Here is a 12957-nt window from a genome sequence, read left to right as displayed (position 1 = left end):
TGCTACACCACAGACTGGGCACAGATATTCCCTTCTCTCTGTTCAGATGGTCATCACCCTAGTTTTAGGCTTTCACCACTTCTGGCTGGCTATTATAATAACTTCTTAATTGACCTCTCTGTTTTCTTCAATCTATTTACTACACAGCTGTCAAAATAAGTTTCCTTAAGGCACAGATCTAGTCATGTCCTTTTCCTTCTCAGAAACTGTCAGTGGCTCCCCTTTAGCTATACCACATGATGCTTAAGGTTCTCCACAGTCTGACTCTCTTTCACCTTTCTTAGCTTTCAAATAACTTTATTTGAAAAACAAAGATAAGGCATTGTCTTTCTATCCTGTATTTCAAACAAACAAAGAAGGTTGAGGAAAACAGAAAAACTCAAACAATGAAAAAGTACGCCATAATTATTACTTCACTGCAGTCATTTCAGCATCTCCCATATATCATAAACAATTCCCCTGGCTGATTACATACAAGAAAAATAGAAATAATAAAGAAATGACATTTACACATATTTCTAAAGTCTTATTAAGAATATTCCATCGTTATTATATAACTAATCACAGGGGAGGCTGCAGTAATGAGAAATGCATGTAGCTATTGGTCCAGGCCATTGCATCTATTTGGGACAGAGGTGGGGAACCTGCAGCCTCCAGCACATGTGGTCTTCTAGTTCCTCAAGTGGGGTCCCTTGACTGAATCCAAACTTCACAAAACAAATCCCCTTAATAAAAAGATTTATTCTGTAAAACTTGTAAATTACAAATTCTTGTAAAACAGTCAAAACGCCACACCCAAGGATCTAGAAGGCCTCATGTGGCCTTGAGGCCTCAGGTTCCCCACCCTTGATTTGGGACATGTTTCCATATTGTTGAATAGTAGTGTAACCATTCTGATAAGCTCATATGACCAGTCCTAAAACTGGCCTGTGTACAAACAGACACAAAATTACTTCCAAAACTCCCATTAGCATAATTTAGAAGACTGTAGACACCATTTGGACTTTTGGCTCACAAATCTCTCTTAGAAAGATGGAATAACTTCTGCCTTAAGGTATTAAATCCATTCCTTTTGCCTACAGAGTATCTGCCAAGTCTGATAATCTTTCATGTCTCCTCCACTCCTGGAACAACCTGAACTTCTGTCTTTGAACAGTTGAAGCAATGCGGGATGCATTGCTTGGTTAGCCTCCTGAAACCCAGAGCTAAGGTCATTACTTTGCTATATATTACTCAGTTTAAAGAAAGCAGATGCTGTACCTTGTTCTTTGGACAGTTCAACCAAACTGGTAGATGTAATCCCTAGGGTAGTCATAACCGATGACAAATTTTACATCTTCCACATCTATCCTTCCAGATGCAACATCAGAAGGGATCAGTAGAGGTGGGTTTTGCATTCCTTTAGAACTCAATCTCATCCCTGTTAATTTATCAACCATGGAGACTTATCTCAGGCCACATGGCTCTCCTCATTTACACACTAACTTTGTCACATCCTCTTTTGGTTTCCACAAAAACAAGTCTCATTTTCCTTTTCACTCATGATCTCTTCCATCAATTGAATAAGTTTCTTGTCTTCTTCCACACACACCCACAATCTGAACAAAACTGCAGTTTGGACCCAGTTCCAGTACACTGATGTTGATGAGAACTTACTCTTTCAGTCTTCAGCAAGATGTAACACTTCTTTTGTTTAACTTATACCCCACATTTACCTTTCAGGTCTTATCTGACTTATCCTGACTTCAAACCCAAAGTCCATATCAAACATTCTCATCAAGAACAAGGCAAATAGTTCCTCTCAAATTTTTTTGCTGCATTATACAAAGTCTATCAGTCTTCCAAGAGCTGCAATCCAGATTTCTGTCTCTTTCCAAGTCTCATATTAGGGGTCCTGTTAAAGTGCCATCCTAGATGAAAGCGATCTTTACCTAGCATACTCTTCTCTGTATTCAGCAGCTCTTCATTGTACCTCTTGGTCCAGTTCACAAATGGGTAATTCCACCAAACAAACAGGCCCATCTTTCTCTCTAGAAATGGCTGATGATTTATGTGGATAATGTCAGACAGCACATAAGACACTGTTTTCCCCAGTCTATTCTGTGCTCCTCCAACCATATCCCACTTCAAGCAACAGGTCACCCTTGGACTCAGATAGCAGTAATTCAGAAAGATTATGTCTATCAATTGCACCTACAAAAATCAACTTTGCAGAACTTAAGAATTGGTTTTGAGCAGTTGTGACCTCATGTTAAAAATTTCCTTTCTTCTTCAAAAAAGGTTTTAACCTCTTGTACTGTCCTCCAAAGCAAATCAGGATGGAGGAAAAATTGATTCTTGTGGCAGTTAACAGCACTTGGTGCTGACTGCATATATAATATCTCCCTTCCATTGCTCTGTCTTTTCTCTCACTACTATATCTCAATGATGCCTTCTGAAGACTGCCCAGTTCTGGCTCCACAAAAGGTCTTCTTCACCATATGGTTAGTGTGCTTAAATCAGTGAAAGAATGTCAGTACGTGAACCAAAATTCACATACGGATTTCATGAGCTCAGCATGGTTTGCCCATTAGCTAGTACCCAAATTACATACAGAGAAAATTGAAGTTGTTAACCCTTGTTGCATTTTTTATGTTGGCTGGATTTTTAGAGGAATGGACAACACCAGAGTGATGACTGTCCCTTTGGTGAAGGGAAAAGCCTTTATATAGCACCGACTCTGAGCCAGGTACTATGTGTTAAATGCATTTTTTTTTTTTTTTACAAATAATATCTTGTTTGAGTCTCACAACAACCCTGCAAGACAGGTGCTATTATTATCCTCATTTTACAGTTGAGGAAACAGAAGCAAACAGAGTTTAGGTGATTTGTCCAGGATCATACAGCTAGTAAGTTTCTGAGGCTGGATTTGAACTTAGTTTTGACTCCAGGCTCAGTGCTCTATCTGCCCTGAAGGATAAATCCCAAAAGAAAAATCATTTAAAGAATGATTCCAAAATGTGTCTTCATAGATAAAGAAAGAATTAAGTCTTTCTACTTTAAACAATTTTTCCAGGGATGGTGGTGAGAAGGAATCTGAAATTTTTATTCATCTATATAGGGATATCCCAGATAAGGAAACTTCTCTTCATTGAAGCAAAGTCAACAAGCATTTACTACAGCTATTTCACACATAAAATGAAGCATTCCCTACTTATGGAATTTACATTTGTGGGAGTGTGTTTGGTCATTTTTTAATACTCTCCAAGTCTTCATGACCTCATTTTGAGTTTTCTTGGCAAAAATACTGGTTTGTCATTTCCTTCTCCAACTCATTTTGCAGATGAGGAAACTGAGGCAAACAGGCTTAAATGACTTGCCCAGGGTCACACTGCCAGTAAATATCTGAAGCCAGATCTGAACTCAGGAAGATGAGTTTTCCTGATCTCAGGTCCAGCCACTTAGCTGCTCTTTACTGTGGGAGACAAATATGTAGATACATAAGCATATAGAGAATAAAGAGAAAACAAAATAAAATAGAAAACAAAACCTACAAGGTAAAGGGAGATCACTAGCAAGTTGTAGAGATCAGCAAAGCCTTGAGTTGCATCTTGAAGGAAGTGAAGGAGTCTATGAGGCATTGCTAGAGAAACAACAATGAAGAGAAGGGGGGGTCCATGCATGGGGTACCAAGAGAAAAGCTACTCTGGCTGGTCATTAAAGGATAAAAAGAGGAGCCATTTCTAATGCATCTGGAAAGACAGGTTGGGGCTAAGCTGGAAGGGCCCAAAAAGCCAAATAAAGGAGTTGAGATTTTTATCCTAAACTCAAGAAGGAAACTTTGCAGCTTATAGAGCAGGAGAGAGACACAGTTACATGTGTGCTGCAGGAAAATCATTTTAGCAGCTGCGGGGAGAATGGATTAGAATAGGGAGTGCCTTAAGGCAGAGAAACCAAGTGGCAAGATGTAGTCCAGAAAAGGAAGTATGAGGGTCTCATCTTAGGTTATAACTATATGAGGAGTCAGATACTGGGGAGCAGCAACTGTTTGTCATTTAAGTCCTAGAGAGCTTCCAGGGGCACAGAGAAGGAAAGTGACTGACCCAGCGCCACATACCCAGTTTGTCTCAAAGGTAGCACTTGAATACAAGTCCTCCATACTCCAAGCTCAGGTCTCTATCCACTTTTTAAGTACATTTAGTACTTAAAATTGGTATTTAAGTACTCTCTCCTCCCTTCCTCCCCCTCTGCCTCCTTTTTCCTCTCTCTCTCTCTCTCTCTCTGTCTCTATCTCTATCTCTCTCTGTCTCTCTGTCTCTGTCTCTCTCTCTCTGTCTCTGTCTCTCTCTGTCTCTGTCTCTCTCTGTCTCTGTCTCTGTCTCTCTCTCTTTCTCTCTCTCAGAAATAAAGTCCTAGCTTCTTTAGGCTTCCTTGTTTATATCTCTTCCTCCTCCTTCTCCATGCTGGTCTTCAGTTCCCAGACCACATCACACACATCTTCCTGCTCCTGGAGTCCTTTCCTGAATGAATGCCCTGTCCTCTCCATCCCCTCCCCAGCACAAGTCATCCTGACTTAGGATAGTCCTGTGAAAAAGGCGTTTTTACTACATTCCAGCATCAGAGAACTGAGTGCCTTGCCCCAGATCACAGCAAACCTGGGCCTGAAATCTGAGCGTTCTGCATCCCAGACAGCTGTTCTAACCATGGTCCTGCTGCTCTGGCAAGCTGCAGTAGCAGCAGTGGAGTTGGGACACCCCACCCCCCCACCCCCCCAAGCAGGAAAGAAAAGTCACATAGATTCATCCTGCTAGAAACTTCACCAGCTGTAATGGGCTAGGGGAGAAGTCTGCTGGTTCCCATTTGCACAACGCAGGGCTTTTGTTGTTTCTTTTTGAGGGGAATAGATTCTTCTCACATTCACTCACTCACTCACTTGCTTACCCTGAGCCCCTGACACTATGTGTGGGCCCCAGCTGACCCAAAGTTGCCATAACTGGAAGAAGAAAAGCTCACTGCCAAGTATTTCTTCCAGTAAAATGGTTTAACCAAAAAAGAAAGAGAAAAGAATAGAAAACATCAGTGATCAGAAGAGACAGATTTTCAAGAAGCCACTAGAGAAGACCACGGTGCCTGATTCAGAGAAATAAATGCTTAAAGAGAGTCTCTCTCTGCTTGGCTGCCTGGAAATTGATGCTCTGAGTGACGTGGGAGGGATGGGGAAGGAGAGATGCCTGAGGAGCTGGGAGCTGGGCAAGATGAGGGGACTCAGGCTCTGCTGGACAACGGGCCAAGAAAGAGCTAATTGCTTCTGATTGGTTTTTATTTTCCGATTTACTCCTCTAGGCTGGGGATGTCTCATAGGCACTCTAGATATAATGAGAGTTAAGCGCTCTAGCTCTCTCTGTCTCTCTCTCTCTCTGTCTCTCTCTCTCTCTCTCTGTCTCTCTCTCTCTCTCTCTCTCTCCCTCCCTCCCTCCCTCCCTCCCTCCCTCTCTCTCTCTCTCTCTCTCTCTCTCTCTCTCTCTCTCTCTCTCTCTCTCTCTCTCTCTCTCTCCCTGTCTCTCTCTCATTCCCTCTGTCTCCCCCCTTCCCATCTTTCCCTTTCTTTCTCTCATACTAGGGGTTCTTTTTTGAAAAATAGCAAGTAAATATAAACCCTAGGTTATAAACACATTCATATGATTTCTTCGATGGCCCCCCCCCCAGCAACTTTTAAAAATGCATATTTAACAAATACTCATTTTTCTATAAATCAAAATGGAAAATCTGAATTGACAGCACCAGGAACAGCCACATTAGAAAAAAAAATAAAGGCTTGATCCCCCTTCCACATAATTAATTGCAGAAGGCATTGTTGTTTTTATTATCAAGTAGTCCTAGAGGCCTCCTTCAGTTCATTTATCCAGTTAAAAGCGCAGTCAGTGATATAGTCAAGATAATAAAACATACCTAATCCTTTGCCATGCTGTAAACAGGCCCTGTGTGTTATGGGTTATGTGTTTGTTTTCTTTCCTTTTATCCCTCAGAACAAATACTTTAATTTTAAAAGGGGACTTTTCACAGCACAAAACTTGCGTCATATGTTCAAAAGCTGTGGCAAAAAACATCTCTTGGCAAAGCTGTGTAGACTTAGACACTTTGTGCCCTGATGTGTGTCCTTCAGCAGAGAGAGGCTTCTCAGGGAGATTTACAATATGCTTCATTTAATCAGCTGGCTCATTTATTTTGGATGGGGAAGCTGTGAACCGGGACTGGGACTTGAGAACACTGCAGAGGACAGGGGAGGCTATGGAGAATGGGCTTGTTGACCCATCCCTCCCTTGGGGGCTCTTCCCCAGTCTCCCAATACACAGTGCAGGCCACTCTTTTCCAACCCCACTGCAGATGGGAAAAATCAATCTTCTCTTAAGAACTTGTAGGCAAAGGGAAATCCACCTCTCAGATGGCTGTCTGAAACTTCATCCTCCCCTCCCTCAGGGTATGCAGCCAAATCGTCTGCTAGTGGCTTCATTGGACAGGATTTCCATCAGCTCTTTGGAGGGGGGACAGATGAAAAGATGTTTTAAGAAGGACATTGAAAGTCACTGGTAAGACTGAAGGACAGCATTGGCTCCAATTAAAGTCCAAAGGAACCGCAGGTTGTACTGCCTACAAAAACTGCTGCAAATTCATTCATTCAGTCTGGCAGTAGGTCATTCACTCCCTCACTTATTTCATATAACAAGCCTCTGGAAGCTCAGGTGAGGTCTCTGGTGCCTCTAGGATAAAATATGAATTCCTCAGTTTTGAATTAAAAACAATTCACATTCTGGTTTTTTTTTTCTTTTCTACATGCCCAAAACCTTGCAAGGTTCTAGGAAACCAAAAACAAAATTTGTCTCCGCCATCAAGGAGTGATCTTACTTGATAGGGGGTGAGGGTAGGGAGAAAATTTTTTTAAAAACCCATGAAGTACAAAGGAATATGATTGGGGCTCCAACAAAAGGCAGGGCAGGGGAGGTCTCTTGCAGTAAAAAGCTTTTAGAAAATCAAGGTTTTCAAGAGACAGAGGTGAGGAAGGATAGTAGGGTTGGCATATGGAAGTCGTGACCCTTTGCAAAAGCAAGGGAACAGGAGATGGAATGAATATCTTCTACAAGAAATAGGCCCATTTGATTGGAATAATGGACAATAACCCTCAAAAGAAGGAAGTCAGATTGGAAAGGTCTGGAAGGTCCAAAAAGGGCAGTTTATATTTAGAGGGAGACACTGGAACTTCATGAGAAGGGAAGTGGTGTGGTCAGACCTGAACTTTTGGAAAGTCACCCCGGCACCTGTGGGGAGACCAGATTGTAGAGGGGAGAAAGACCTGAGGCAGGGGGATCTACAGAGAGGCCATGGTAACAACCCGGCAGGGCAGGGCTTTGCGAGCAGAGAGAAAGAATGAGAGACATTGTGGAGCTAGAATCAGTCAGCTTTGGCAACTGATTGACCACGAAAATGAAAAAGACCAATTGGTTCATTAGCAACATTGAAGAAAGCTGGAATTTTCCATGCGTGAAGAAAACAACAACGCTGCTGTTATCAGTGTGGAAATCTAAGCTGCTTTGCTATGAATAACGTTTGGCCCCTAAGCCAGGAACCACACAGGGCCATTCCCTGGTTTGCAGTCATGTCATCTGTTGTGCATGAGGGAGTAGGTCGTTCGCACCCAGCTCCCAAGCAGCCCACGGATCCCACCTGGTTGCCTTCAGGATCCCAAGCATATGAGCCAGTGTATCTGTAGGATATTATACAATTATACAAAATCATATGGCTTACTTTCCATTGCTTTCAAGAGCTCTCTCTCTCTCTCTCTCTCTCTCTCTCTCTCTCTCTCTCTCTCTCTCTCTCTCTCTCTCTCTCCTCTCTCCCTCTCTCCCTCTCCCTCTCCCTCTCCCTCTCCCTCTCCCTCTCCCTCTCCCTCTCCCTCTCTCTCTCTCTCTCCCTCCCTCCCTCTCTCCCTCTCCCTCTCCTTCTCTTTCTCTCTCTCTGTTTCTCTCCTCCTTCCTCCTTCCCTTTCCCCCCCCCTCAAGTTTGGACTAGTGTGCAATTTTCCATCTTTCTGTCCCTTTGCTCAATAGTAGAGCATAAAAGTCTGAAAAACCCTCTCTTGGAGTGGAAAGGGAAGAAGCTTTGAAAATAGTGTATCAGTGACTTAAGAGTTCCTACGTTGCTTCAACCACTGATGGCTGGACAAACGATTCCCTCCCCACACTTTATCTCAAAAGCTAAAGTTTTGCTTCTCAAACTGAAACCTAGAGTGAGGGGAAGGTACAACCTGAAATCAAAACACAGACTCCACATTCTGAAGTCACTTTGGAGCCACATGGACTTAATTAGGGCAAGAGACAAACAGATAAACATCCCAGGCTCCTCCTTCCCATATAATATTTCATACCGTGGTACCGGCATGTTAAATGTGGATGTCAAGACAATTTGGCTAACTCGCTCACTTTGCAACTTTCCCTACAGGGTACTAGTGCTGAAAACCAAGGATTCATGAATTTTATTGGAAGCATATTCAATTAATTAGTCCCATGAATAGAGCTGGGCCCAGACAAAACTGTAAAGTAGTCAATTTGTTGGTGCCCTCCTCTCTTTTCCTCCCTCCCTCCTTCTCTCTCTCTCTCTCTTTCTTTTTCCATTTTGTACTCTCCCTTTCACCACCCTCCATTCCCCAACTCCAAATATCCTTGTGTGGCCTATTCCCTCTTGTTCCAAAGGACAACAATCAGGTAAATTAATTAACAGGTGGCAGTAATTCAGTATTACTATTCCTGTTGCATTTTAAAAGATCTTACAGACAAGGGCTCTTAACCTGGAGTTCATGAATTTTTTTGTTATACTATTTTGGTCATTATATTTCAATATAATTGGTTTCCTTTTTAATTTTATGTGTTTTATTTTTTACATTTAAAAATGATCCTGCCCATCCATGGAGGGATGGCTGAATAAGTTGTGGTATGTGTCATGGGGATACTGTTGTGCTGTAAGAAGGGAGGATATAGATTATTTCAAGGAGAGATGGGAAGACATGAGCTGATGCTGAGTAAAGAAAGCAAACAGAACAGTTTCTGCTCTAACATCAATATTATAAAAATGAACAATTTTCAACTAAATGAACAATTAAACTAATGAAGAATGAAATAGACATAAACAGAACAATTTATACAATAACACTTTAGAAATAGCAATTTCGAAACTACAAGATCTGTACAATGATCATGATTCCCAAGGACCAATGATAATATATGCTACCCTTAACAAAGAGGGGGTGAGTACAGAATGAGAAATACATCCATACATACATATATTTGTGGATACATATGTACACATAAACATACAAATATATACATACATATGATGCATCATATGTAAAGCAGCCTTCAAGGGAATTTATTTTACTTGATAATGCATATCTATTACAAAAGAGCAATATGTTTTTGTTAATTAATAAAAATAGGGAGAGGTGCTATAGATGTGGAATATTATATGTCTGTTCAGATGAGGTCACAGTATTGTTAGTTTTGCTTGATTGTTTTGCTTTGTTACAAGAGCTTTCATGGGCTGGGGGTACTCTATAAACATTTATAATGTTAAAACAAAACACATCAATAAAACTCTTTTAAAAATTTCTGAAAACAGGTCCATAGGCTTCACCAGCCTGCCAAAGGAGAGCATGATACAGAAAGAGATTAAAAATCCCTGGTGTAAAGGGTAATGCTTAACCCAAGTAATGAATCACTAATAGTTGAATTTAAGCACTGAGGCAGACTGGAGGGAGGCAAGTAAAAAGATACTTGGGAGCAGGGGACCTGGAATGGTAATAGAGTAGAAATAACACTGAACTTGAGATCAGGGGGCATAGCTTCAAATCCTATCTTTGGCCCTTATTATCTGTGTGACCCAGGAAAATTACTTAACCTCTCTGATTCTCAGGTTCCTCAATTACAAAAGAAGGGAGTTGGACAAGACGATCTCTAAGATCTCTTCCAGCTGTAGATGAATGACCCTGTGATTTAGCAGTCATTGTACCAGGAGAAAGTATCTCAATTTCTCTAGGTCTCAGTTTATCTATAAAATGGGATAATACTTATATTCCCATTTTAGAAGTTAGTTTTGAGGAAAGTAACAGAAAAACCTTAAAACCTTATACAAATATGAGTTATAGCTATTTCCTCGTGTTGTACCCACGCATTCCCTTAATAAAGAGAGATGTTAGAGGTGACAATGAAATGACCAAATCTGAAGATCTTTTCAACAGCTAACTCCAAGGATGATGATTCTTTTCTTCCTTTTCATTGAGACAATTTCTACCCATAATAAATTGAGTCTCCTTGTGGAGTAGGTGAGGAGAAAAAAGAAGGGTGGGCCCAATGTAAGCCCTAGCTTTTATTTCTCAGTGTGCAACAAGGGGTGCCCAAGTTGGAGAGAAAGGAGAAGGAAGGAAGAGTTAAATGTTATGGCTTTGTAATCTTTTGAGGCAACTAGATGGCTCAGTAGATAGAGATCTGAACCTGAAGTAAGGAAGACCAGAGTACAAATCCTACCTTGGATACTTACTAGATGTGTGACTCTGGGCAAGTCACTTGACTGCTATCTCCCTCAGTTTCCTCATCTATAAAATGTGTATAATAATAGCATCTACTTCACATACAATCTTAGAGCTAGACAGGAGACAGTGTGGTACAGTGGGGAGGAAAAAACCAAATGGATCTACAGTGAAAGTTGCAAATTAGCTATTTTGCAGAGTCTGAATGTACACACACACACACACACACACACACACACACACACACACACAAGCACATGCACACATTTATGTAGCCTCTACTTTTCAAAGTAACATTTTAAAGTAGTGATGTCTGATATTCAACAATGATTAAGAAATGATTTGGGCAAAGCTCCATATGCTAATTTTTGTATAATGAATTCTAAATTTTCAGAGGAAAACTAGAGTTTGTATAATTTCTTAATTCTGGTCCTAGGATAGTCTTTCTTTAACAGACTTTATTGGTGCCTGTAATATGTTTTCTCTATAACTTCAAAATGTTTTCCAGGTGATTCATTGTGTAAAATATTGAAATCCATATCTGTAAAATTACACAATTAACATAATAAATATTTTCCTTATAAAGGATTCAAATATTTAAAAAAATAAAGTGAAAGTTGTTATTCTTATTCAGTGGTATCCTACTCTCCATGACCCCATTTGGGGTTTTCTTGGCAAAGGTATTGGAGTGGTTTGCCATTTACTTCTCCAACTCATTTTACAGATGAGGAAACTGAGGCAAACAAGGTTAAGTGACTTGCCCAGGGTCACGGGTCACACAGCTAATAAATGTCTGAGGTCAGACTTGAATTTGGGAAGAGTCTTCCTCAATCTAGTCTCAGCATTCTTCACTCTATTTCACCAAAATGAAAGTACCTGGGTCCTGATTCTGCCTTTGTCACTTGCTAACTGAAACCAGGAGAGGAGTCACTTAACCTTTCTGAGGATATCTGTAAAATAAATGGGTTGTACATTTCCCATCCAGCTCTAGATACTCTAAGTCCTTTGAGTCTCAGAAATCATCTCATCCAGGAAACTAGAGGAAAAAGCTGAAGCCCATGGAGGTGGATTGACTTTCCCAAAATCACATGTCTTGAGAGTAACATAGCCAAGTCTTCTGGTTTTGATTCCCGTTTTCTTCCTACAACATTATACAGCCTTCACATGACTAATCTTGAGACCAGTCATAACCTCCAGGACACTCAAGTCTCATTGGTAATACCAAGGTCCCTGGGGTCCTTGTCCAAGATTGGATTTTCTCCAATCTCAGGTCTCTACCATTCCCTGGGGTGGCCCAGAGATCCTCAAGAGGTACCCCTTGTTTTACTTACATTAAAAAAGCAAATGAATCAAGTTTCTTTGAAAGACAAGGGTGGCCCCAATTATGCTTCACCTTCAGCCATCCTTGCTTGCAAAATTTCAGGGCCACTGGATTTAATGTGGTGACTGAGTGAAGAATTTCCTTTAGGTAAATGGAGGTTTTGTTGTTGGTACCAAAGTCCTGAGACAGTAGGGGCAAGGGGACCATGATTCTTCCCCATGGCCACTGAGCCACATTATATAGGGAACCATGAAAAAAAAGGCCCCCCAAGGGCACGGAATGCAGTACCCCAGAAGACATTGCCTTGGGAGGAGGCTAGAAGGAGGGAATACTTCCTTTCACCAATGTCAGTTAGTGAATTTGTCCCAGGTGCCAAAATTCTCTGTTACAGCTTTGGTCCCAGTGCATATATTGAAAGGAGTATGTTTTCTGAGTGATTAAAAATTATGAAGGAAAGTTCCCCAAAATAGTGCATATAGTAATGGAAAGAGGACATTGGGCTTGAAGTCAGAGGTCCTGAGTTTGAATTCTGGCTCTTAATTCCTGCCTACATAATCTTGGATTAATCCCTTCAGTTTTCTCATCCAAAAATTCCTGGGGTTAGGCAAGATGATATTTGAGGTTCCTGATCCTCTAATTCTAATGGGTCATTCCTTTGAATAAGTTAAATATTTTTCTTTGTTTGTAGGAGAAGGAGTGACAACAGTTCATAGCTAGAGATAACCTGGATTTAAGTACCACCTGCAGTCCTGGCAAAGGGACCCTGGGCAAATCACTTAACTTTAAAATGACTCATTCTACACTTTAAGTAGAGTAGGTGCTGTGTCACTGAAATCACAGTTCTGGCCCCATCCATCCCAAAGCAGATGGGATCATTAGTGAGACATGGATGTTGAAACTGACAAAGCTGTGACTTGGGACTAGCCCGAGTTTGGAGCCAAAGGATGGGGTTTTCTATCTCAGCTATTTATTCCATTTGCTACCTATTTGGGCTGATGACTTTATCTGCTTAAGGCTCGGTTTCCTTCTTTATAAAATGAGGGGGTTAGACTGGATGACTTCTGAGCTCCCTCTCAGTTATGAA

At 41.1% G+C, this 12957-nt stretch overlaps 1 pseudogene; it reads right to left on the bottom strand.

Annotated features, from left to right (window-relative positions):
- Window positions 1-803: 803 nt before the first annotated feature.
- On the bottom strand, window positions 804-4718 carry LOC140502659 (probable ATP-dependent RNA helicase DDX5; annotated as a pseudogene).
- Between the last annotated feature and the right edge of the window lie 8239 nt (window positions 4719-12957).

This window comes from Notamacropus eugenii, chromosome 4, assembly GCF_028372415.1.
Source record: "Notamacropus eugenii isolate mMacEug1 chromosome 4, mMacEug1.pri_v2, whole genome shotgun sequence".
NCBI classification, from domain to species: domain Eukaryota; kingdom Metazoa; phylum Chordata; class Mammalia; order Diprotodontia; family Macropodidae; genus Notamacropus; species Notamacropus eugenii.
Note: the sequence above shows the minus strand (reverse complement) of the source record. Positions and strands in the feature narration are given on the sequence as shown.